Source organism: Corvus moneduloides, chromosome 2 (genome assembly GCF_009650955.1).
Source record: "Corvus moneduloides isolate bCorMon1 chromosome 2, bCorMon1.pri, whole genome shotgun sequence".
Taxonomy (NCBI): domain Eukaryota; kingdom Metazoa; phylum Chordata; class Aves; order Passeriformes; family Corvidae; genus Corvus; species Corvus moneduloides.
The window spans coordinates 616,228-641,688 of NC_045477.1; the positions used below are offsets into that span (position 1 = coordinate 616,228).

The 25,461-nt window shown below is 52.1% G+C and overlaps 1 long non-coding RNA gene across 2 annotated transcripts in view; it reads right to left on the reverse strand.

Moving 5' to 3' along the window:
• The window catches only part of LOC116437099, a 59,965-nt gene that overhangs the window by 22,959 nt on the left and 11,545 nt on the right, over window positions 1–25,461 (reverse strand). For both annotated transcript variants that reach the window (XR_004237164.1, XR_004237163.1), the window contains exons 2-6: window positions 23,164–23,366; window positions 21,699–21,829; window positions 15,834–15,927; window positions 13,400–13,708; window positions 5,303–5,446 (exon numbers count right to left, since the gene is read on the reverse strand). This is a non-coding gene — a long non-coding RNA (uncharacterized LOC116437099). The remainder of the gene's footprint in view (window positions 1–5,302; window positions 5,447–13,399; window positions 13,709–15,833; window positions 15,928–21,698; window positions 21,830–23,163; window positions 23,367–25,461) is intronic.

Consider the following 25,461-nt stretch of genomic DNA (forward strand, 5'->3'; position numbering starts at 1 on the left):
TGTGCTCATCTTTCTTTTCCCCCCCAGTTTCTGATTTCTCGTGACTGCAGGAGTGCTCTGGAGCACGGGCTGGGCACAAATAAAGAGCTATTCCAAAACCTGTGGTCTGGGAGATGGGAAAGCACCTGCAGGAACAATAAATCCAGGTGGATGGGGATGGCATGCTGAGAAATGGAGACACTGTTGATGGTAATCAAACTGGGAACACAGGGGAAAGCTCAATTCCCAGCCTGCCTGATGGGGTACGGCCCCCACAACCCCAAGGCAGGACAGATCTATGCCCAGCCCCAGAGGAAGGAGATGCAGCAGCTTTGCCTGAATCACAAAAGCCAAAATAAGCACGATTTTAAGGCAAAAGACACCAGCAACAGACCCCTTTCCAAAAAATACTTGTTACTGCAAACAAAGAGGAGTCCAAGAAAGAGGGAAAGGCCCAGACATTTTGCAGGCCTTGCATCATTCCTGGGATGATCCTGAGCAGACTGAGGCACACAGGCCTGGGCAGTGGCAGACATGTGGGCGGCAGAGGGGGAGTGGGGGAAATTCAGGAGCGAGGGACTGGAATGCAGCTGGACTAAAAGTGTCACCTTCCTATCCCAAAGGCCTCACATTCAATCTTGCTGCACTGGTCTCCTACACCTGGAGCAGAAGGGGCACAGCCCTGCCTGTCCCCTCCAGCAGGGAGGTGACACCTCCAGCTGTCCCAGGGCTGAGCTGGGGCTCTCCTGGCCTGAGGATGTTGAAGCACACAAGGATTTCTCTGGACCCTGGTGATAAGACAGGCAAGCCCAAAGCAAATCACAGCTTTCCAGTTTCCAGGGAACTGTAAAAAAAAGCTGTGGTTAACAGCTGGAATGTCGTTCCCTGAAGTCCCAGCTGCAAATTTTCCTGCATTCCTCATTCCTCGGGGGAGCCATTGCAGAAGATGTTCTGGGAACAGAAGATGCAGGAGTGAGCAGTGCCTAAAAAAAGCTGGGAGTCTGTGGCCGGGTGTCTCTGCAGGGAACAACATCCCAACTGGCCAACCCTAATCTCCTGGGCAGCCTCCGCCATTCCAGTGCCACCCCTGCTGTCACCCCCCCTTTTCCTGAGCCAGGAGACATTCCAGGTGCAAGCTGTGCTCAGAGCAGAGAAATGAGCCAGCCACAAGCACCTTCCCTGCCATCCCTCTGGAGGTGCCAGGATGTGGTTCTGCTGGCTCGCTGAATCCCCCCAAAGCAGCCATCCACCTGCCTCCACGTGCATCGAGTGTTTTGGCTCCCATAAACACAGCTGGGCCCCAAAGGGATGAAATGTGTGCCTACACACCCATCCAGCTGGCCAAGGCTGAAAGGACACGGCTCTGTCAAGCACAGCAGGCCCTGAGCGCCCTCAGATCCCCCTGGGCTGGGAATCCCAGGAAGCAGCACGTGCCGGCGCTGAGCCGAGTTCCGGAGGGTGACGGAGGCTCTCACACACACCTCTCATCTCCTCTGGCCGCCACAAACCTGCAGCTTTAATTTAAGAGGCAGCTTTTGAGCCAAAGGACACCACTCGTAGTCGGGGTATGGTTATATAATGGAAAAGGAGGGAGACATTAGGCAGCAAATGTGCATATTAATAATGAATATGGCAGGAGAAATAATTGAACGCAAGCAAAGGAGGGAGTGAAACAAACAGAGGGAACGTGGAGTGGGAGCATCCACCTCCATCAGCCCCGAACACTGGGAACAGCCAAGAGCTGCTGGAACAGCCCCTGCAGACACGGGGCAGAGCAGCCCCCCCAGGCCACGGGCTCAGCCCTCTCTGCATTTAAACAAAATAAAAATACAGTGGGTTGGTGGGGGAGCACAGAGATAATCCCCATCACAGGACAATCCATGGGGGAAAAAAGCCTGGACCCCTGCCAGAGGGCAGGGATAGGTGGGATATTGGGAAAGAATCCTTCCCTGTGAGGATGGGGGTGCCCAGAGCAGCTGTGCCTGCCCCTGGATCCCTGGAAGCATCCCAGGCCTTGGCAGGGGGTAGAACAAGGTGATATTTACGGCCCTTTCCAACCCAAGGCCGTCTGTGATTCTATTCTATGATTCTAAAAGGCAGGGCCCCTGGAGTGGATGGAGAATCACAGGATCACAGAATCAGAGGATCCCACCTCTCCAGACAACCGGTTCCAGGGTTCGCCCACCCTCATGACAGAAATTCTGCCCTGTTTCTTGAGGGAATCTCCCCTCCCTTTAGCCCCTATCCCTTGTCCTGGCACTCCTAAACCACTCTGTCTCCACTTCCCGTTTTAACTGACTGCAGGAATGACAGCCCCTCACCAGGGCACTGCTTATGATCCCACGCTGTCCCAGGATGTTCCCTGCTCCCTGCAGAGTGATCGGGGCTCTGCCCCTGTGCTGCTCATCCCAGCGCCCTCCAGCAGAGGCTGGCGAGGTCGGTGGGGACAGGAGCGAGCGCTGCAGGTCGCGTGGCTGTCACAGCAAGGATGGATGGGGCGAGCACCACTGATCCTCTGCAGGGGTATCAATCAAGCCAAGGAGAAATGGGAACCTTCAAGGGGATGCCAGGCAAAGCAGGGGAGAGTGGGAAATAGTACCAATGGCACCGAGGCGGGTGGGGGGAGCAGCAGGGGTGCCAGGGGATAGAGGGCAGTTCATGCCCAAAGAGAGCACTGTGACAGGAGAATGCTCTGTCCCCTCTGCTGGCATTTCTTGGTGGCCTCTTGATTCTTTCTTGTACAGAGGCACAAAATGCAAATAAAAGCATGCTGGGCGCAGCCCCTGAGAAGGGGCAGATTTGTAAGGGATGGTCTAAATGTGTGCATGTCTCCTATGAAGGGGAAAATGACCTTTTCCCTCACATAACACAGCCAGAAGTCCAGTGGTCTCCCTTTCCCCTTCCTTCCCCAAATTTCACCTGTGAGCAGCCCTCACCCTGGGTTCAGGGAATGACCAAAGTGCTGTGGCTGCTCAGAACCTCCTCGGGGCTGTGGTTTAGTGCAGACAGAGCTCTGGGGCTTTAATTCTGAGATTAAAAGATGATAATTCCACTTCCATGTTTCTCTTGTACAAAGGGAAGAAGCGAAGTGTAGGATTCCTAATTCCTGGGGGGGAAAAATAGAAAAAGAAGAAGAAATGAGCTGCTTCTGTTGTGCCCTGTGTGCCTGCTAGTGCTGGCTCCTCTGGGAACCACCTCCTTCCCAATCACACAAGAACGTCTCAGCTGCTGCGTTCAATAACGATTTGGGGCTGCTGCGGGCAGGGATGCTGCACCTGGGGGCACCTGGGATCCAGTTCCCTGCACTTCATCCCCCTCAGACTTCTCCAGACAGAGCAATAATAAGTGAACTCAGAGTCCTGAAGCCAGGAATAAATCATGACATGGGTGACACTTGTAATTGAGAGTTTCTTAATTGCTGTGTTTGATTAAAGAGAGCTGCCGGCTTTGTGCATGAAAGGCAGAGACTCCAGAAACCTAGGGAAGGAAGAAAAGAGGATAAGAAGACGATGGGAACAGAAAAACGCGAGATCAAGGAGAAGAAAGACTTGGGAGAAATCTTGTTGGAGTACCAGAGATAAGGGAGACAAAAATAGAATGAGTGGTTTCACTTGTGACTACATCCATGTTTATTTCTGCCCTTTTGGGGCAGAAATACAGGGATTTGTGCTCTCCTGGTGTGAAATGCAGCAGCTATTTAGCACCACAAAGCGCCAAAGATAAAGGCAGCATATCAAAAAGAACTAAAACCGACTGGGAAATTGCTTTTTTTGTTGTTGTTGAAATAACGCGCCAGGGAAATAGGAAAACCTTTCGTTAGAACTTTGGTGGCTGCACTGCCAGGAAGGCCGTGCTCCAAAAAGCCACAAGCTGTACCCTCTGAGTCCCAGGGGTGCCTCCTGCCTCTGCAGCTCCTGCCAAGGTCAGGGAGACATCCCTGGTGCACCTCAGGCCCCTCTGGGATGGGGGTGGTTGTCCCTCTCCAAGCTATCTTCCAGGGGTATTCCTGACCTCTGCAAGGGGAAATCCAAAATGTTCATCTCAGGGAGATGACAAGCACAGAGAAAAGAACAAGAGGAATGGGGAAAGATTCCCTTCTTGGAGGGGCAATTCCTTCCTGGGATGTTATTCCCTCCCATGACGCCTTTTGCCAGCCCAGGTGTGCAAAGCAAGGGGAGCAGAGTGGTTGAAGAGCCCAGAGAGGGTCCAGCTGTAGGAAGAGTACAGTCAGCACAGGATATGTGCACTCTTCTCAGACTTTGCTGTCCTCTTGGCCATCATTTCCTTCATTTCCAAAGGAACTACACAGAACAGGAGCCTGGCTCTGTCCTGCTTGGATGGGTGCGGATAGGAATGGATAGGATGCTTAAAGGCTGCAAGGGTGAGCCTGGTTTACGTAAAGCCTCCATCCTGTGCAGAGTTTTTCCAGCTCAAGTGACTTTTTTGTCTTTGTATGAACTCCTTAGCCCTGACCTCACTGCTCCCAGGTGGAAGTTGGAGCTTTGGTGACACTGCAGGAATAAAACTGCTCCATTTCCTCCTGCTTTGATTGCTGTCCTGGCTGCTGTCTCCAGCCAGCTCTGGGCAAGTCCCATCTGAATGAAAATAGTATCTGTGCTATGGGTTAGTGGAAAGAGAGCAGAAGGAGAAATCCTGGTGCAGCAGAGGTTTGCAGGGAGTTGGTGTTTGGGCACTGGGCCGTGGTGGGGCAAGTCAGCTCTTGCACTGGGGATTTCCACAAGTAAATGCACAAACAGTTTCAGCTGGAGCCAAAATCCTCAGGAGACTCCTAGGAGGCTGCCTCCCACTGACTGGTACAGGGGCTTTCAATATATTGTTAGTGCACCACAAAAGCTTCACCTGGGTGGAAATTTGACCCTGAGAAATCTTTGCCTTGAGCAAGAAACAGCCTGAAGAGTGTAAAATTTGGGGCACTTTGTAAACAGCTTTTTTTTTTCTTCCCTTTAAGAAACCTTCAAATACATGGTATGGTTTTCATGTCAAACAGCTCCCCAGTAACCTGCAGCACAGACTCATAAAACTTCCAGACTCATTCATTTAGAGAATCATCACAAGCAAAACTGGGGTCTGGTGATTTCTAGAGATTTCTTTTGTGAACAGGGAGTCAAATTGAGCTGCTTCGTTCCTACAACTCCCAATTGCTTCCTACTGATGGGTTTTTTCCCCGGCTCACTTATGTCTGTCTCTCTTTAAGCTTTGACAAATGTGAGGGCTTCTGGCACACACAAATGGTGCATCACACTTTTGGAAAGCTCGAGAGCATCTTCATTTTCTTCCTCTTGTCACACATCCTCAGCCTTACCTTCTGTGACAGCAGTGTCCCCAGGAATTTCTGGGCTGCCACCACGGCTCCCTGAGCGAGGCTGGCTTTGGAGATCCACTCCTCCGTGATCCTTCTGGGAAACAGCACAACTCCAGAAGCAGCATCCTCCTGGCCTTTCAATATCTAAAGGGGTTTAAGAGAAATGGACATTTCAGTAGGTCCTGCAGCGAGAGGACAAGGGGGGAGGGCTGTAAACTAAAAGAGGGAAGATTTACACCCAATATAAGGGGTTTTTACGCTGAGGGTGGGGAGGCCCTGGCACAGGTTGCCCAGAGAGGGAATCCAGTTTTATTTGCCCTCTCCAGATGTGCCCAGACCTCTGGGTGATCTCTGCAGGGCTGACACAGAGGAGGGGACAGCAACAGAGGCACTGTGCCTCTTCTCCCCTTACAGCCCAAGGCTGCACGGCTGGGTCCAGTTTCAGCACCTCACTTCAAGGACAGCCCAAAGGGCGCTCATGTGACAGCAGTGAGGATAATGAGAGGCCAGGAAAACATGAGCTACTGGGAAGCAATCGGTGTCATTTAATCTGGAGGGAGGACGGGGAGAGGAGACAATAACAGTGATCAATTATGCAAAAGGTCATTGCAAAGGGGGAGCTTCCAGGGGCAGCAGCAGAAGTCATGGCCTGAAATTACAGCAGGGGACAGCCAGGCTGGGACAGCATTTACAGCTACCGGCAGGGCACAGCCCGGGGCTGAGCGGGGAGGGAGGGAGGGGTTTCACTGCACCGACCCTTTGTGGGCACAGTCTGTCGTGAATGAGCAGCTCAGGGTCCCTGAAAGGATCCCCATCAAAGGTATTGGCAAAAGTGGTTTTAATATAAGCTTAAGAAAAATGCAGCTGAACAAAGCTCAGTGGCAAGGTCCGCTATCACTGCCCACAGGGGTGGAACACACAGAGGAAAATCAAGTTAGAATCGATTTAGAAGGATTTGCCCAGAGGCTGAAGGCACAAAAGGGTAAGACAGACCCCCCTGCTGAGTGGAGCCCCTCACTGCCCGGACTCCCGATGGAGCTGAGCTGTGGCCAGCTCCAGTCTTGGTCTCAGGCTTGGACAGGGATTTCTGTCTGAATGAATTAACTACAGGGAGATAATTAGTGTTAATTCAGAGCCTCAGCAAGGATCTGTTGAGCGCAGAGGGTCTCTCCCCCCTGGGCAAGGAAGGATCTCTTAGTCCTGTGCAAGGAATCTCAAGCCCTGAGAGATGGCCCTGCTCCAGGGGCGATCCCACCATGCAGCCACACTGCAGAGCAGGGAGAGCTCCAGGAAGGCTCCCCAGGCCATCACAGTTTTGGGATAAAGCAGCTGGATTGTGGACAAGCTGCATTCAGTGTAGCATGAGACTCCTGGTACTGACACCTGCCTTTATTCCTTGGTGAATGAGTCCTGGAAAAGCCACTGGATCCATGTGTTATTCACATGCTCCGTGTTCCAAGCTCACGCACCTCGATGCCTGTGGGGCCACTCCTGCTTCGGGGGCTTCCTGGAGGAATTCTTGGCTCACACATAGCTGAAGCCTTCACATCCTTTAGAGCCAAACTGGTGCTGGTTTGAGGGGTGCAGTGCACCCATCCCGGTGTGAAACTGAGCTCTCCCGGTCGTTCCCAGCCTTGCTTTTGGCTAATCTGGCCTCACGCCCCCCAGACACCCAAACTGGCCTGTCCCTGTTTGCTGTGAGCAGCCAGGGGCTGAACACCCTGCACTTTGGGGGGACCCCGCTCTGGGGGAGGTGCTCAGGGGAAGAAGCTGCCCTGGAGCCGGGAGGTTCTGTCAGCTGGAAAGTAATTCTGAAATGATTGATCTGCTCCTGCACCCAGGCTGTAAAAGAACAGAGAGATAAATGGGAGAGGCTGCGGGGAAGAGTTATGGGAATGATTCAGGAGCTGGAGAAGCACATGTGAGTGTGAGAGATGAAAGCAGCCCTGGCTTGTGGAGATTATGGCAGCAAAGGTTAAGAGGCTGCTGAGCTGCTCCCCGTGCTTCTCAGTGAGGACAGAGAATGCCTGATAGGAGGGGATCTCAAATGATCCTTGAGCTGGAGTTCAGGAGTTCACAAAGGGTTTGGACAACGCTCCCAGGCCCGGGGCGGGACTGTTGGGGTGTCCTGTGCAGGGCCAGGAGCGGCACTCGCTGCTCCCTGTGGGTCTGTTCCAACCCCAAATATCCTAGGGTTATTTGGAGAAGACCTGGCTGGCACAGGCTGAGGAGAGCCAGCAATTAAGCTAATTGCAGGTTGCACTCCTGGGAAGCCTGTGAGCACTCAGCAACCCCAAAGGAATTCCAGCACTGAGACCTCCCCGTCTCCCTCTTGCTGCTCCAGGGATCCCTCTCAGGGTGCTTTGGGAAAGGACAGCAGCTGGAAGCTACAAGCAAGGGAAATGCTCTCTGGAGGAGGGATTTCCTTGAGGAAATCCAAGGGGCTGAAGGGTAGGGAATGGGGCAGACAGCAGCGTGTTTTGGGACAGGGCCTCATGCCTGCTTCACCGGTGAGACACCTCTGGCCCCAGCCATGGCCACGGGGCAGGGCGAGGGAGGAGCCTGGGGGGTCCTGGCATGGAGCAGGAGCTTGGACAGAGGACGGAGCTGTGGGAAGTGAGGGGTGGGGAAGGCTTTGGGGAATCTGAGCTCCGGGGCAGGACAGAGCTGTGAGGGCTCAGGCAGGAGAGGTGCAGGGTGTCAGCAGCTGCCTTCTGACCCAGCAGAGATCACCAGCTGCTGAGGGACATGCCCCAGGCTCCTGCTTGGCTCTTTCCCCGCTGCCTGCACCACCTCCCTCTTCCTCCTGTTGGAAATTTGGAAATTCCCCAGGCTTGCTCCAACACCACGGATTAAAGAGCCCCACAGCAAAGTCCTGCTGCAAGTTGGATGGAGAGGGGTCACCTGCCCAGCTGGCATCTTTTTGCCAGCGTTCATCGCTCTGCTTCCTTTTTTTTTGCAGCTAACATCTCAGTTTGGAGTCGTCCCAGCCACTCTTTTTCTCCACATCCGAAGCTAAACCAGATGGCCCTGCTGCAAAAGGCACAGCACAACTTTGCTCACAACTTCCTAAGCAGGTTTTGCCTGTGTCTACCACCAATAAAAATAGAGATAAAACTAAAAAAGTCATTAGCAGAGGGTCAGCAAACAGGTTATTGACTTGCTTTATCGCAGCTCCAAAATGCTCCTAAGAATAGAGCACTTTAGATTAATTGGGGGGAAAATGGATTGGCAAGTTGCAATTAAGTTGATGTCATAATTTTGGAAAAAAAAAAAAAAAACAAGTGTTCTGCTACAGCTGTAGCTCTCTCCCTGACTTTAATTGGTGTCCCACTCCCAGCTGTCTATATTGATAAAATGCTGCCTCTTAAAAAAAAAAAAAGTATAATTAGCTTGGTTTAAAAGGTACAAATGCTTTAAAGAAAAAAAAAAGATTAAAACTAAAAACTTCAACACTTTTTTTTAACCTTTTGGAAGTTTGGGGGAATTGTCTCGGCTGTGCGCAAGAGTGATGGAGAAGAGCAGGATGCTTAATTGCACAGCCACTGGAGGAGTCTGACAGTGACCTCAGCCACACCCACTGACACCGAGGATCTCATTAGCAGTGCTGTCATTGAACGTTCTGCAGCCCACTGAGGCACAGGGGGAACTGGGCGAGGCAGGGCAGCCACTGCTGCTGGGAATGAGCATTTCTGCCAGGCAGGAAACCAGGATCCCTGGCGGAAAGAAGCACAGCCCATCCATAACTCCTTCGCATGGATCTTTCTGTGAATGGCCCTGCTGGAGAGGCTTTTTCAGAGAATCACAGGTGGGGGTTTGGGAGGGACCCTAAAGGCCACCTCTGCCGTGGGCAGGGACACCTTCCACTATCCCAGGGTGCCCCGTCTAACCTGGCCTTAAACACCCCCAGGGATGGGGCAGCCACAGTTTCTCTCTGAGAACCCTTTCTCAGTGCCTCAGCACCCTCACAGGGAGGAGTTTTTTCCAGCCTGGATAACTTACGGCTTTCCTGCACCGCTCTGCAGAGGCAGCACCTGGCCAGCACAAACCAATTGAAGGTTCTGATCAAGCAAGTTTCTGACAGCACAATCTCCGTGCCTGTGCCTGGCATTCACAATCCGTGCTGGCACCAGGACAAGTCTCGGAGGTCCTGAGGGGTCCCTGGGGCTCAGGGGGATGCAGCAATGCTGAGCACAGAGAAACTCGAGGCACTGAGGGGAAAAGGAAGGAGAAACTGAGTTTCTGCCCTTCTAATGTCTCTGCTTTATTACAGCCAATAATCCTTCACTGCCTTTAAATTAGAGGAGTGAATTTGGAAGTGTGGACCCTGGTAACTTCAGGCTGGCAAAGTGCAATTCCCTTTGCTTGCCCTGAGCTTTCCCGAGGGCTTTTGCTGAAATTCCCCATCTCACCAATGCCACCACTTCTTTTTGGGTGTTCATACCCTTCAAACCACTCTGCACAGGCTTCAGGTTCTCTTTTGCCATCATTCACTTGAGCTTTTCATATTTAACTCCTTTAATCTTCCACCAATAAATCACTGCCTCCCAAGTCTTCATCATTTTCAATGCTGTTCCAGAACCCCTTCAGGATGCTGACACCCGTCAGGTACTGAGTTAATTAATGGATAGCAGATCTGCACTCCTGGAAAAGAAGCTGGGAAGTGCAAAGGAAGGGGAAGGTCAGGTCTGAGTGTGGGATGGGGCAGCCACTCCTGTCTGCAGAGCAGAAGCTGAGGAGCAAGTGGAAGAGGAGCCCGTGTTCCTCTGGGAAGGGCATGATCCAAGGGAGTACAGGCTCACCCTGCGCACACCCGGATATGGGCTCTCTGGACCCCATAATCACACTCAGACCTGCGATGCTGAGGGAGCACTGAGATCTTTTTGTGGCAGCAACTAAAATACCACTCAGACTGGAAGCCTGACCAAATTTCCCCTTCAATAACTCATCCGAGGAGTGATTCCCCTTCTCCCATGACACACCCACCTCTTCCTCTTCCAGAAGGAGAGGAGGGAACTCAAAGCAGGGCTGTGCAATGTGGCTGAGGAACGAGTGGGTGTCACCTCTCTTTGCAGGGCCAGGAAAGGGGTGAGGACACTAGAATGGACGCCGCTGAGAGGAAGATTTACTAACCTCCTGTTCCCTTTTTTCTAGCACTCTCAAAGTCACCAATGTGCTTCTGCACTACTTCCAAAAAAGAAGAGTTGCAGGTGCTGATAGCATCTGACTCCTCTGATTTACTGAAAAACTGCTGGGGAAAGGAAGCAGAGATAAAGGAAGCCCATTCATGCTGCTGTCCCATGGGGAGAGGTCCTGTGGAGACACCACCGGACACGGAGCATTCCCACAGAATGTTTCCCAGAGAAGCTGTGGCTGCCCCATTCCTGGAAGAGTTCCAGGCCAGGCTGGATGTGGCTTGGAGCAAGCTGGGACAGCGGGAGGCATCCCTGCCCATGGCAGGGGTGGCAGTGGATGGACTTTAACGTCACCTCCAACCCACACCCTTCTAGCGTGTTCATTAAGGAAAGTTGCCTGTACTTTGGTGGAGAGCAGCAGGCTGCTGGTGGTTTCACGACTAACAAAATCACATGTAATTGTATAAACCTGTCAGTGCCTCCACATGTCCCTGCAGGATTCCCACTGCCATCCCTAACTGTTTGCCCTCTGAGGAGCATGAGAGGAGAAATGTGTCCATGCAGGTGTTACTGGTATGAATGAAGCTGGTGATCTTGCTCCTGACAGCTCTGCAGGCATGGACTCCATCTGCTTTGTGGACTCAAGCTAGTACAGACAATAAACTTGAGAGACAGGGCATGAAGCAGTTATGCTGCTTTCTGATAAAAGGGAGGGGGAAGAAATGTCCTCCAATAACAGCAGCCAAGAGAAAACTCCACAGAGAGGTCAAGGACAGGGCTTTGCAGCAACTGAAGGCATCCACAGAGGCTGAGGAGGTGTGAGCAAGAGTGCAAGGCCAAGGACAGCCAAAAAACCACTTACAGCACACTGGAGAGGGCTGTGGGAGAGCTCTGGGGATTTTTGTTACTCATGAACACTGTGCAAGGACTTTGCCTCCAATGTTTAAGCAGAAAGCAAAGGATATTTAGGAGGACCTCTTGTGCTTGGCTCTGCTTGCTCACCCGTTTTTGCAGCTCACTCTCAGGGCACCAAGTCCAGTGAAATAAAAGGCTCCTGGCTAAGAGAAATCCAGCCTCAGCTATCTGATTTTCAGCAGGAAAATAACCCTAAGGGGATATGACACCCTCAAAGGTTGGCTGGGTCAGCAGTGGTGGGATCAGGGCGAGGAGGGTTCTGCTGTAACCAGCCCCTGGTTACACACAAACCATGTGTCCTCACACCCACACTGAGCAAAGAGCTGGGCTTTGCAAGGCAAGGGTGGCACGTCAGCAGCGTGCCTGCTCTCCCATCCATCTTCCCTGCCCTCAGGAAACAAACACCAGAGCAAATATTGCCTCCCTGTCAGACGGGCTGCCGGGTGCTGTGCTCCTGTTTGCCTTGTGCTGTTCAAGGAGCCATGTCCCATGACATCAGGGAGAGTCTGACACAGAACAAGACAGGCCTGGGGCAACGGGACGGGGTGTGCTGGGAGGGGATAAGCAGGGGATAAGCTGGAGGGAAGCAAGGAAGGGACAACTATCCATCCTGCAGAGGGCAAGTGCTGCGGCGTGGACGTGGCGCGAGGCAGCTGTTCCCAGAGATTCCCACTTCCACTCGCGCCTCCAGATGCATGAGCCTGCTCTGTCTGCTCATCGGGAGCCTCTGCTCTGAGGGGAATATGGAGGCAGGAGACGCGGCCTCACCTCCTGGGCCTGGTGAGGTCAAGCCTGAGAAGATGTCATTTAGCTGTTTCTCCTCCCCTCTTTCCCGCAGTTTCTCTGCACTGTAAGATCCTCGTGGCAGCTGGTGGCTTCTTCTTTCACTGCAGACTGAACTTTGTGGAAAAATCCAAAGGGAAAGCCTGTTGGCAGCTTTGGGGATGGAAGCTGCCAGCGTGGAGGAGGAGTCTGCATGAGCCCTTGCAGGAGTGGGTGGGCACCCACCCATGCCAGTGCATGCTGTTCCGAGGCTGCACAGCACCTCCACCCCACAGGCGACGCGCGCTTGCTGCTTTAACACCACAGACTTAACGTTTGGCTCCCAAGACCCCTCCCGGTCTCTTGATTTCACAAGGGATCACCCTTTTCCACGAAAAGTGCTTTCTTTTGCTATTGTTTCCCGACTCTGACCCTAGTTTCTCCTTTCTCTGTGAGGAGAGCTCTCTTGGTAGTAGGATCTGCCATGGAAATGCTCCTGCCCTTGCAGGGTCTGAGTGTCCAGGGGGAACTCTTGAGGGCTGACAACTGTGCTGTCCTTGAGCCCATTTTTGGACACCACGCCCCCCAGAAATGTGTCCAAGCCAGAGACACACACTCCTTCCCCCTCTCCCGACAGTGTTTGACCAGGACAAACCCTCCCTGGCTCCTGTCACCGAGGAGAGCAGCAGGTCCTCCAGCGCTCTGCTCTTTGTGTTTGACCAGGACTTGCAAGTGGCTGTGTGACACCTCAGCTCCTTAACCCCTGAGCTGCTGCAGCCAGAGCTGTGTCTCGTGCTGCTTCAGGGGCAGGCTTGGCTCCTGTCCCACGCAGAGCCATGGATTTGTAGGGATGCCTGTTCTCCCCAGGGAAAAGCCAAAAGGCAAGATGAAGACAGAGATGGGGATTGCTCCTGTGCCGGTATCTCGGGTTGTGATATCTGAGTAAATCTCTTCCCTCCTACCCACAGGGTTTGGAGAGAAAGCAGCCAGCTAAACATCCCCTGTGCTCCCACATCCTGGGGAAGCCTCTCTGCTCCTGGAGTGTCTGCTGGGTGGGGGTGTGGATTCTCCAGAGCCCCTCAGCCAGCACCAGGTACTGGTGTTGAGAGGAGGAACTCGCAGGGGGAGGTTTGCCAGCCCGCAGCCCACCCCTCACCTTGTGTACAACAATCCCCTCACTTCTGCCAAACCTCTCCCAGCTGGATGCCCAGCCTTGGCTGCACTTCCTCCCCAGGGGACGATGCTGCACCTTGCAAGGCACACCTCGGGAATGCAGCATACTCACCCCGGTTTATTAGCACAGGGCTCTTCGGTGCTGTGCTTTGGAGAAGGTGGCTTAATCCTTATCAGCTGAGGAGAATTTCATCAAACAAGCGGCAGTGGGGAAATGGAAATGCAGAGATACATAATTCATGGCGGAGAGGACACATTTAATACGTGTGCTCAGCGGCAGCCCGGCTCAACACCTTGTTCTCCATGCTGGGGATGATGTCAGGTCACTCAGGATTAGCTCTTTGTTCTCCAAAACTCCATCTGCGCATTCTGAGTTCGGTGCAGGATGAGCTCTGTGCCCGGAGACACTCGCAGCCCCTGCCTGGTGTCAGAGAGAAAAGGGCTTATTTACACATAAATGAGGAAGGCAAATATCCACAACTGATCCCAAGGTGCAAGGTCTTATTGGCAATTTCCTTCCCTACTTTGCAAAGGCCGAGATAAGTCTCGGCTTCTCCCTCCTTCCCTCGCCCCGCCAGGGCAGGGGTTTGGGCGCAGGAAATGGCAGGAGCCCGAACCTACGTGCTCCCATCACATGGAACAGCTTTATCTTGGGACTGGGATGTGCACGGAGAACACGGCAGAGCCTCGGGGCTGCCCGTGCCGTGGGTTAAAGGGGCAGACAGGCATTCCCGAGCACTGCACAGGGCACAGCCTGCACAGGAATGTGCCTAATTCCCACCTGGGCTCCCCAGTTCCCTCTCTGGGGTTCCTAATTAACCGCTGCCATTCGGGAAATGCAGAGGTCTCCTTGTCCTCATCACACAGGCGGGACACAGAGGGGGGATCTGGAGATGCGACCTTCACCCGGGAAAGGTGAGGATCACGGGAGAAGTGGACGAGCCCAAGGAAATGGAGCTCCCAGGGAAGGGCTCCCTCCCAATCCCTGCACAGGAAACCCAGCACTGCTTCTTTGGGGCATCTATCCTGCATGAGAAGGCAAACGCTTTTTTATTCCAATGGGGAATACGGGAAGGATGAAAAACCCAGTCTGGCATGCTCCTTCAACTCCCACTCGAAACACCAAAATAACCTTCCGGGTTCTTCCCAACCCGTCCGACGGAGGGGGTTTTCTCCTTCCCCTGCGCAGCTTCGAGGCAAAGGCAGATCGATGACAATCCCTGGGGTGGGAAGGGAAGGACCCAGCAGTCCGTCACCACAGCACTGCTCCCTGCAGACAGGTTCTCTGCACGGGAAAACAGAGCTTTCTCTTTTCTTCCTTTTCTTTTTCCTTTTCTTTTTCTTCTGTTTTAATCCTTTCCTATTTTTCTTCATATTTTTCTTTTTCTCGTCTTCTTTTTTTCTTTTCTTTTCCTTTTTTCTTTATTCTTTTCCTTCTCTTCACATTTTTTTCTTCCTTTCCTTTTTATCTCTTTTCTTTTTTCTTTTTCTTTTCCTTTTCCTTTTTTCTTTTTCTTTTCTTTCCTTTTCTCTTTCCTTTTCTTTTCTCTTTTCTTTCCCTTTTCTTTTATCTCTTTTCTCTTTTCTTTTCTTTTCTTTTCTTTTTTCTTTTCCTTTCTTTTCTTTTCTTTTTCTTTTCTTTTCTTTTCTTTTCTTTTCTTTTCTTTTTTTTCTTTTCTTTTCTTTTCTTTTCTTCTTTTCTTTTCTTTTCTTTTTTTTCTTTTCTTTTCTTTTCTTTTTTCTTTTCTTTTCTTTTCCTTTTTTCTTTTCTTTTCTTTTTTCTCTTTCTTTTGCCCTTTCTACTTCTCAACTTTCTTTTTCTCTTTCTTCCCCTCTTTATTTCCAAATGATGTTTAATTCCTCGGGGAGTTTCTGAGACAAGCGGGCAGGACTCCAAGCATCCCCCCGGCGGGCCCTGCTCTTGCTGAGGGCTCGAGAGCCCTCTGCTGTCCACCCATGCCTCCCCTGGACACGGCTCTGGGCCCTGCTGCTCCTCACGGGCTCTGCCCTCCTGTCCACAGGGTCCGGGATGGACGCGGTCAGTGGGATCCTTGTGCCGGGAGAGGCTCACCGGCTCCAGGCAGTGCCCATTAAAAATGGCTTCACGTGGCCCCAGGACAGTCACCAAGTCAGGGGAGGACACTGGTGGCTTTTCTCCCGTCCCCCAAAGCCACCGGGCCCCAGCAGTTGCTGCCCTGCACGTGGTGTTCCGTGTACCTGGTCAGGGCCCACCACACCTGCAGCAGCTCCCTGGGCAGGACCCTCCAAAATCAACACAGGGCTGAGCACAGAGCCACGAAATCATCGCAGGCTGGGCTGGCTGGGGAGCGACCTGGAAGCTCATCCCATTCCGCCCTGCTGTGGGCAGGGACACCTCCACCAGGGCAGGTTCCAAGCCCTGCCCAATCTGTCCCTGGCTGAGTCACTCCCAGCCATCCTGAGGAGCCTCTCTGGGTCACCAGAATCTTCCCGGGCTTGGCAGACATTCTCCTTTGGATGTGGGGACAGCTCCCTCTGGGAGGGAAGAATGCCTCTGTACTCCTCACCTTGCTCCATCCCCCAGCTCTTCCTTGGCTCAGATTCTGCCTCCAATGTCAACACTCGACTCAGGACTCTCCATTTTTCCCTCTGAGAGACAACCTTAGAAATTATAAATTGATAATTAATGCAGTGTTTATCTACAGCATAATAAATGTGTAAAAAATGCTCCTATTACATGGAGAGGTGCTAAATCGGATCATCTACACAATCCCCAGCGCAAAGGTGGTAATACCATTCCAGTGGTCATACAGATCATTTTAGCTCAGGTAAAACACACAAACCCCCACAAGAGCACTCCTGCTGGGGCCCTACCAGTGTTACCACAAGGCCTCAGCCACAGAGGCCATGGCTAGCAGGAGTGCAGGGAAGATTTGGCTGGATTCAATAATTCATACCTGTAGAAAACTGACCTGGATGGGGAAAGGGAGGATTAAACACAAAGTGGTCCCCAGAGCCAAGATTACTCGCTCAGGCTGGCAGCGTTACCTCAGACAGAACGAGGCTTTTCCTGCTTGCTTTATTAGCTGTCTATAAAAGCCTCGTTAGCCCATTCCACTGGTCATCCATTATTTATGTTCGACATCCTATTTGGAGTGATTGGCTCCCTTTTCTGGCCTCTTTTGGGTGTGGGGGGTTTCTGTCCCTCCTTGGGGTGAGAGGGTGTCCTTAGAAACACAGGACAGGACAGAAACCCCCCAGCCCCACGGCCAGGGCTCTTCCAGGCCCACACGCCCCCAGCAGCAGCAGAAGGGTGGCAGGAAGGACGCAGGGACAATCCCGTGAGACTCCCTGGCATCTCCTTCCCCCACACCAGCTCCAGGCAGGCTGCAGCAAGTGGATTCCAACAAAGACGCTCTAGGAAAAGGAAATATTCACTTTCTGGTGCGAATAGCAGGGCTTCCTGTTCTGTCCAACTAGATATGAAGCAATTTTTAATTTTTATTAGGTATTTGTTGAAGTGGGAAGAAGCCAGAGCCCATGGCTGGGGTGACTCACCCAGACCAATGGTCAGCCTGTAGGCAGAGTGTTTCCAGAGGCAAAATCCTCCTTGGCTCATCCCTCAAGCCCAGGTGTGGGGAAGATGCCTGTTCTCCATCTCAGCATCACTGACTCCTGGGGGCAGTGATGGGGGCAGGAAGGGGATCCCCCACGGGAGCAGGGACAGCTCTGATCCCTGGGGATCCACCTGCCCCATACCACTGCCCGGTGAGGCTGTGTCCCTGCTGGAAATCCCAGAGGGAATATGGAGCTATGTGGAGGGAAGGAGAGGCAGGGGTTTCCTGCACATGCCCTGGCTGCTCGTGCAGCTGGGATCCAGCACCTGCTTTTGGGGGAATCCCATTTCAGTAATCCAGTGGTACCGAGCTCTTTTAAAGCTGGGCCCTGGATGTGGGCTCAGGCTGGAGCAGACATCTCCACTCCAGCAACAGCTCTAAATATCCACGAGCCTCTGAACTTCACACTTGCTCAAAAATCCGGCTCTGCTCGCAGTTTTCCTGCCAAACCGATCTCTTCCTAAGGATGAGGACACCCGCCCACTCAGCTCGGGCCACGGAATCATCACGGAAGCATGGAATGATTCAGGTTGGAAGGCCCCTGTGTTGGGCCACCATTTCTGAGCCTCCAGAGCCAGCCAAACTGGGCTGAAGGGAGGGAATTTCATGCCTCCTGCCTCCTGCCCTGGCACGGATCACATCCTGAGTGTTAGCCAGGGACATCCCACTGATCCCAGTTACAGCCACTTCTCCAGCCTCACACCAAATCCAGGCTCTTGCAGGTGCTGCCTGGTGCATGACATGCAATTTCCCTTCCCAAGTGCTGCTGGAGGTCAGTTCCCACCCTTCCTCCACCTCCTCCTCCTCACCCTGGCCCTGCTCTCCATCACCCTCCATTTGGAGAGAGCACCCACCCCGTTGCACAGGGACTCTCGCTCTGTTTGCACATGGTAACCTCGAGGATTTGTGCCTTTCCCTTTGCCCACCCCCAAGATGCATTTCATGTTGGTGGTAAGTCTTGGAATTGGAGTAGTGAGGGATATTCCTCCTCCCCTGGGAGGTCCCGAGTACTTTTCCTCAAGCGAAATGGAGCATTTTGAGATATTTGGGCCTCTGCCCTGGTTTGGATGCCCCCAGGCCAGAAGCAGGTGCCCAGTGCTGGAGCCAGGCTGTGGAGAGCAGAGGAGGGAGAGGAGAACGGGTGAGTACCCGTGTTTTGCCTCCTCTGAATCCTGCTGATTAGCATTCCAAATCTAATGAAGCTGGAGCGAGGACGCTCCTGTTTGCCCGCTGTAATGGATCATGATGCCGAGGTGGCTGGACTCTGGATGTGGAAATGGAGGGCTGTGGTAATGTGACAAGAATTAATGAAACATAACCAGACTTTCATATAATTAAAACCAGTAATTGCTGGAAAGATGGCTCATGCAAAACGATGGGCTGGGGGTGGGCAGGCTTGATTAAAACTGGTGACTGGCTACAAATGATTAGATTAAAATCAATTAACTGTAGAATTGCTGTCTGGCATATGGAAGGATAATTCAGTTACGTAACCGACAGCGGGATTTGCACTTTGCAAATGTTGTTTCAGTACATCAGACCAAGCTTAGGCAACCTGGTTATTTAACAGGACACACTTGTGATTCCTGGTGCCGAGGGTGGGATTTGGTAACAGGATACAAGGCAGAGCCCACAGCCTGGGGCTGTTCTCTCTCTGGGTAAAGAGCAAGAAAGCCCAGAGATGGCCACGATCCCCTGCTCTGCCCTGGTTATTTGTAAACAGGAGCTCTTTTCATTACTCTTTTAAAGACTGGTTGGATTAAGGAAGCATTAGTGGAATTCAACGCTCGGCATGCTCCCTCCTCCCGAGAGCCTGCTGGTGGCGGTGCCCATTAGCGCTAATGCAGCCGCATTAGCACTCTGACAGGATTCCTGTGTTACAGCATCCCTGATGGCTCCAGTTCCTCTTCCTCGCTTCCCTAAGCCCCGGGGAGAGCAGGGCGATGAAACCCTGCGGAGGGACAGCAAGGAGCTGCCCGCTGCAAAGCAGGTGAGGCTGAGCCAGGGCTCCTCAGCTCCTGCCACGAGCACTGCAGGTGAGCCTGCAACACCCCCTGCTCTGGGGTTTGGGGACCGGTGGTTCAAACAAACCCTACAGATCTGCGCCTCTGATCCTGCCCCATCTCTACGGCTCCTCCTGGCACTGTGGATGAGCAACCAGTGCTGGAAAAAAAAGCGCTGGAGGTACCAGGGCAGTGCTGGCAGACCAGAGGCATTATATTTTAATAGGCTTCAGGGTCCTGCTGAGATCCTGGATTGCCTCATCTCGGATACAGCCGCACTGAAGATTCACCCTCTTCTTACATATCTCGGTTTTCAGCAGACATTTTGTCAGGTGCTGTTCCGAGCTCCTCCGTAGCCAGAGCAGAGGCACTCTCCCATCATGACACACCTGTCACCTACATCGTGACACGCAGGGGCAAGGCAGCTTCACTTCAGGAATTGTCCCAGGCCAGGTTGGACGGGGCTTGGAGCACCCTGGGACAGTGGAAGGTGTCCCTGCCCGTGGCAGGGGGTGGCACTGGATGGGCTTTAAGGTCCCTTCTACCCCAAACCATTCCATGATTCTGCTTCTGATGAGCCGCATTCCAAGGCCACGTTGCTCCCACAGCCTTGAGCTGCAAGCTAGGAATGGCTCCCAAAACTTCGGGGTGGTGCAGACAGAGGTCCCAGTGGTGCAATGGATTTGGCCCAGCTGCATTCATATCCTCAAGAGGGCAGAGCTGTTGGTTCTGACTGCAGAGAACCTGGCATGGTCTCTGGGATGGGTAGCTGTCCTACCAGGGGATGGCAGTGGGCTTTCCCCACTCCTTTCCCAGAAAACCTATCCTGGAATTGCTCTGGAAATCTCCCACACCAGCAAAAATACGTATGCTTCCTGTAGAAGAGGCAAAAGTAGATTTAGGTCAAAAATTACTATGTATAGAGCAGAGAAACATCTCCTGAGCCATCTGCCATGCACCAAAGCCAAACTCCGCTTAGAGCTTGATGAGGCTTTAAAAAAAATATAAAAACCTGACTGGCTTTCACTCAGGGCTTTCAAACCACTCTGCTCTTTATAGGGCTGCTCAAACATGGCTCCACTAAGCTGCTGCCCATCATAAATAAGCTCTTGGTTCTTGCTGTCAAGGAGGGAATTAACCCCACTTCTGCCTCTCTGCTCCAGGAAGGCATGGGAAGAGCTCCTTGGGAAGAGCCCTCATGTCCAACCCAAGCCCTGCCAGGTTGAGGGAGCACATCTTCCGTTTTCTGCTGCTTCCAAAGGTCCTGGGAGGAACTTTCCAAACAGTGCAAAAATATTTTATTCCATTAACCTGCATTGGTAATCTCCATGGAGATCCTGCTTCTCTTCGCTTTGTCTGCTCTTGTGTTTGCTTATTCTGGATTGATCCCTTCCTTGCTCTCCACTTCCCATTCCTTGCTCTCCACTTTCCATGCCTCACCCGTAGCCCATCTGTGATTTCTAGACCTTAGCCAAGATCTTTTTTCCTGCATCTTTTCCTCCCCTCCATGGCCAGCAGTAATGCAGAGACATCTGGATGCCTTTCTGAAGACACAGAAGTGCCCCACAGCGGCATCCCCATGCAGGGCCAGGTTATTGCTGCATAAATCCCCTCCCATTCCATGGAAGGTCTGCAAATCACCAACCAGCCAGGCTTCAGGATAAAGTTCCTTTCATCACGGAGAGATGAGTAATCATTTCCCTTCCTGTAGGAGATGCAGCAGATTTATTGTCCTGACTCAGCCCCCAAGTTTATGCGAAGGAGAAAGGTCAGGACGGAGTTTACAAACTGTCGATATTCCTGCCCTAGGAGGTTTTCTTCTCCCTGACAAAGTAGTTCAGCAGTGCCAGTTGCTTGCTTGATGCCTTTAATAAAGGCAGAACACAGATATTTCACTGATAATTCACTCATCTGCAGTGAATCAAGCAGCAATCCACACCATGGAAATCATGGCTGATGCTGGAAAATCACTCAGTTCCCTCCAGCCCATGGGTCATACCCAGCCCCAGATGAGGACAAAAACATCTCTGAATTTCTATATAGCTGTGGTTTTTCCTGTTCAAGATAATCTCCAAAAATCAGTCCGGAAGCCAAATGATCTTGTTCTGTTTGTGATTTAAAGAGGACTGGTCTGGTTTGGGACTTTTTAAACAATTATTACATACTTGAATTAAAACTCCCAGCAGAAGTCCCAAAAGAGAAAATGAGCCTGCTCCATTTCAACTTTACAAGAACACTTTGCTCTGGGGATTTTTCAATGGCTTTTCAAAATTAAACATATCTGTGAAATGTCGCTTGTTGAATGAGCCCATGGCCCATTTCACATCAACATCACATGTTGAATGAGCTCTGATGTCCAAGCCAATCCCCCTTGTCCTGTCCCTCCAGCCCTTGTCCCCAGTCCCTCTCCAGCTCTCCTGGAGCCCCTTTAGGCCCTGCAAGGGGCTCTGAGCTCTCCCTGGAGCCTTCTCCTCTCCAGGTGAGCACCCCCAGCTCTCCCAGCCTGGCTCCAGAGCAGAGGGGCTCCAGCCCTGGGGCAGCTCTGCAGGTGGAGTCTCGCCTGAGCACAGGGGCAGAAGGGCAGAATCCCCCTCCCCTGCTGCCCACGCTGGGGGATTACCCCAGGCCACAGAGCACGTCCAGTTTTTCTCCCACCAACACCCCCAAATCCTTCTCGGCAAGGCTGCTCTCAATCTGCTCATCCCCCGGCCTGGATTGATCCCAGTATTTAGCATCCCTTTGCTCTCAGGTCACTTTGGAGCACACTTTTCATTTATAGGCATCCCAGAACAGCCTGTGGAGAAACAAACACCTGATGTTTCCCAGTTTGTCATGTTTCCTCGTGCTCCTCCGGCAGCTCCACGCTGGAAGGCTCAGCCAGGGAGAAGCACACCTCTCTCCAGATGGTGAGAGCTGCTGTCAGCTCGAAGAGGGGAATCACAGCTGAAATGAAGACACAAATTGGCATGTGGGAAGGTAGGCAGCAGAATTCTTTGTGATAGCTGAGCTCTGTCACTACCTGTGAGCAACAGCCCAGTGATTTCCTGTCAGAAACCTGCCCCTGCTGAACTTGATTGCAAACCTGATCTCGCACATTTTGAACAAGGATGTTGTGCTCACTTCTGGGCTCTGAGCACAGCAGGGCCAGGGAGCTCCTGGAGCGGGGCCGGCGGAGGCTGCGCAGCTGAGGAAGGGCCTGGAGCATCCCCGTGCCCAGCACAGGCTGAGGGAGCCGGGGCTGCTCAGCCTCGAGAGGAGCCCCAGCTGAGAGGGGCCCTCAGCCCTGGGTGTCCCTGGGGGCAGGGAGGGCTCAGGGCAGGGCCCGGGCTCTGCTCCGGGGCCCGGCAGCGGCACCAGAGCCACGGGCAGGGCCTGAGCCCAGTGAGTTCCACCTGAACATGAGGGAGAACTTCTGTCCTGTGCGGTGACCAGGCACTGAACAGGCTGTCCAGAGAGGCTGTGGAGTCTCCCTCACTGGAGATATTCCAGAACCCTCTGGACACAATCCCGTGCCCTGGGATGGCGCTGCTGGAGCAGGGAGGTGGCACCAGGTGAGCCCCTGTGGGCCCTTCAGCCTGACCCACCCGTGATTCTGTGACTCTGTGAAATGAAAGACCCCCTCATTCCAGCTGTTTGGGAGCTTGCAGGATGGGAGGCACTGGTCCGAGAGGGGTCACAGTTCAGGGTCATCCAACCCCAGCTCTCCTCTCTCAGGAGGGGACAGGTGCTTTTTTGGGTGGAGAGTAACTCTCTGCCACGGTGACTCAGCCACCCTTATGTTCCACTTCTTATTTACACTCCCCAGTGGTCATGTTATGCTACTTAATGGCTCACAAGGCCCTATTTCATCTTCTAAATATACATCCCCATTGTGCTGCCTGAACTCCCTTCATTATATCACAAGCCGACTGCAGGCATCAGTCATGGCTCTGATAAACACAAACTGCCCTAATATCATTTCCCAGGCTGTGAAGAGCCTGATCTCAGCTGTGCTGGAGCCAGATGGAAGAGGGAGTTTGGAATAGAGACTTATACTCTGTTAAATGTATGTGACATTTAATTATGACTGCAAGAGCTTCTCTCTCATCCAGGGTAACATGAGGCTGAATTCTGCAAATAACAGGAAAAACCCAGATAATTCAAGCTCTGCTGCTCCAGCCCCAGCCTGGGCACTCACTGGTGCATTCTGCAGCACAACCCTGTTCCCCGAGGATTTATTATCTCAAATGCTGCATCACACAAACACAAGAAGCTGCTCGGGTTCAGAAATAACCTACCTGAATCCCTAATGAGTGCACTGAGTCTTGCAGCCCTGGCAGGAGCTGGTGCACAGATTTCCAGTTGGTCTCTGGTTATTTCTGCTGTTGCAGTGCTGAGGAGCAGCCCGGGGGACCCGACCCCATCCTGTGCAAACGCTGGATGGACATCAGGGCTGTTTCAAGGGACAGGGGGATGGAGAAGCATCTTCAGCCTGGTGGAGCTACAAGGAGGAAGTTTTGGTTATTGGTGGTTGGCCACAGATCCCTGGGAATCCAGCTGCTCTCAGGACTTTAGTATCCATCACAGCTCTGGACTCACCCAAGAAAGGAGTGAGGAGAGAACAAGGATGTGGCTGCACTGAGGTTCACGCAGAAAAGTGAGGGAAAAATTGGGAGAAAACTCCAAGGATGTCCCCCAGGAAAGGCCTGCCACCTTCCAGGCCAAGCTGAGCCTGGCTTTCCATGCTGGAGAAGCAGTGGAATGGAGAGCAGGGATAGACAATAAAGGGGCTTAAACCATGGAGGGACAGCTCATGGTGCTTTGGCAGTAATGGCAGTTCAGGGCAAGGCTGGGTAATCAAAAGGAACACGCAGCTAAAAATCCTGTTGATGGCTTCCTATTTCGCCCCGATATCCTTTGTGAAATCAAGGTCTTTTCTTCTTTTTTTTCCAGCAAGTGCAGAGTACAAATATCAGTAAACAGGAGCCCATTTAACACCAGACTTTTAGCAGTGGCTAAGTCTCCATCCAGCTCTTAAATTCTGATAACGATCTGCTCCCCAAAGCCCTGCTTTGCAAAATAATAAAGCCCTTTTCTCCAATAAAGCATAGCCTTTAGGCAGCTTTAAAGGTGGTGGGGACAGAAATAGGACCGATTTGTTTCATGCCTGGAGGAATATTTCTTTTCTGGCAAATGAATGTCAGAAAGGCAGTGTGTGAAAATACAATTTTCCTGCATGTGGGCAGCTCTCCCTTCCCAGGCAACACCCCCACACTTCCCAGCCCAGTCCTTGGATGACAGTCTGGTGCAGTTTCGGAGCAGGTACAACACAGCATTTAGGCAGAGTTGGGCCAGGATGGATTTCTCCACAGCACAAGTCAGAGTTCGTGGAGTCACAGAAGGGTTTTGGTTGAGAAAGACCTTAAAGCTCATTTCATTCCCACCCCCTGCCCCTGGGATACCTTCCACTATCCCAGGTTGCTCCAGCAGCTCCACCTCCTTCCGCTGCTGGCCCCAGGGCTGGAAAAGATGTCTTGGAGGAGATTTTTCCCGTACAGAAGACCATTAAATGTGCCTGTTCCCACAAGCATCCCATGCTAGGCAAGTCCCCAAGTGCAAGATAAGATTTCTCTGACTGTAGGGTTTCGATTCCCCCCTGGAGGAAGAACACTTCCCCATTCCCATCTAACTGGCACATGCTGGCAGATCAGAACAATACCCAAAGTCAGAAATAAATGGGTTGAATAATTCAGTGGGCTCTGGAACATGGGAATGGCAGAGAGCATCATCAGGAATAGGAGAGCACAGCTAATAAAAGCAAGAGACAGAGGGAAATTTATTAAACATTTTTCAGACAAGAACATTCTGCCACTCGCAGAAAAAAATATTAAGCTGGAAATGAGGGGAATTTTGTTCACAGATGGGCTTTCTGATAGGAACTATATAAAAAGCTGAAGAAACATTTGATTAAAGATTGGGAGAGAAAAGCTTTCCAAAAAAATGAGAACGGAAGAGTCTACAAGCTTAATTTCAATTTTCTGAGGGCTGGATCCCTTCCTTTCGGTCCTGCCTGTGGAAACAAGCCCTGGGGACTTTTGGGGTGCAACGAATTCCTCACCCCTGACCTTGGAGCCACAGTCCCATCTGGCACGGAGGTTTCAGCTCAGTCCCTCGATGCTTTTGGAGCCCTTCTGACACTTTCTGGCACCTTGCCATTGCCCAGGGGCAGAGCACTGCTGTCCCCTGGGTGCAAACTTGGTGAGGACTTGTTAACAGGAAAATCCCTCATTAAGTGCAAGGAGCATAAAGATCCTTCTGGATGTGCCAGGGGATTTACTGGCAGACCCAGCTCTGTATTGCAGGAAAGTTTCTCCATGTCTCTCTGAGATATTACCCCCATTTCTCCTCTCTCTTGTCCTTTTCTCACCCACAACGCTTTCTCTGAACCCGCAAGTCTCTAAATTTACTTCGAGTTCCTGCTTTAACATCAGAATGGGTCATTTCTATCACCCTTTCCCTCTCTGTTTGCAAACTCCACTGCTTCTGACATTTAAAAACTAAACAAACCAGGCTTCTGGTCCTTGCAAGAATAATGA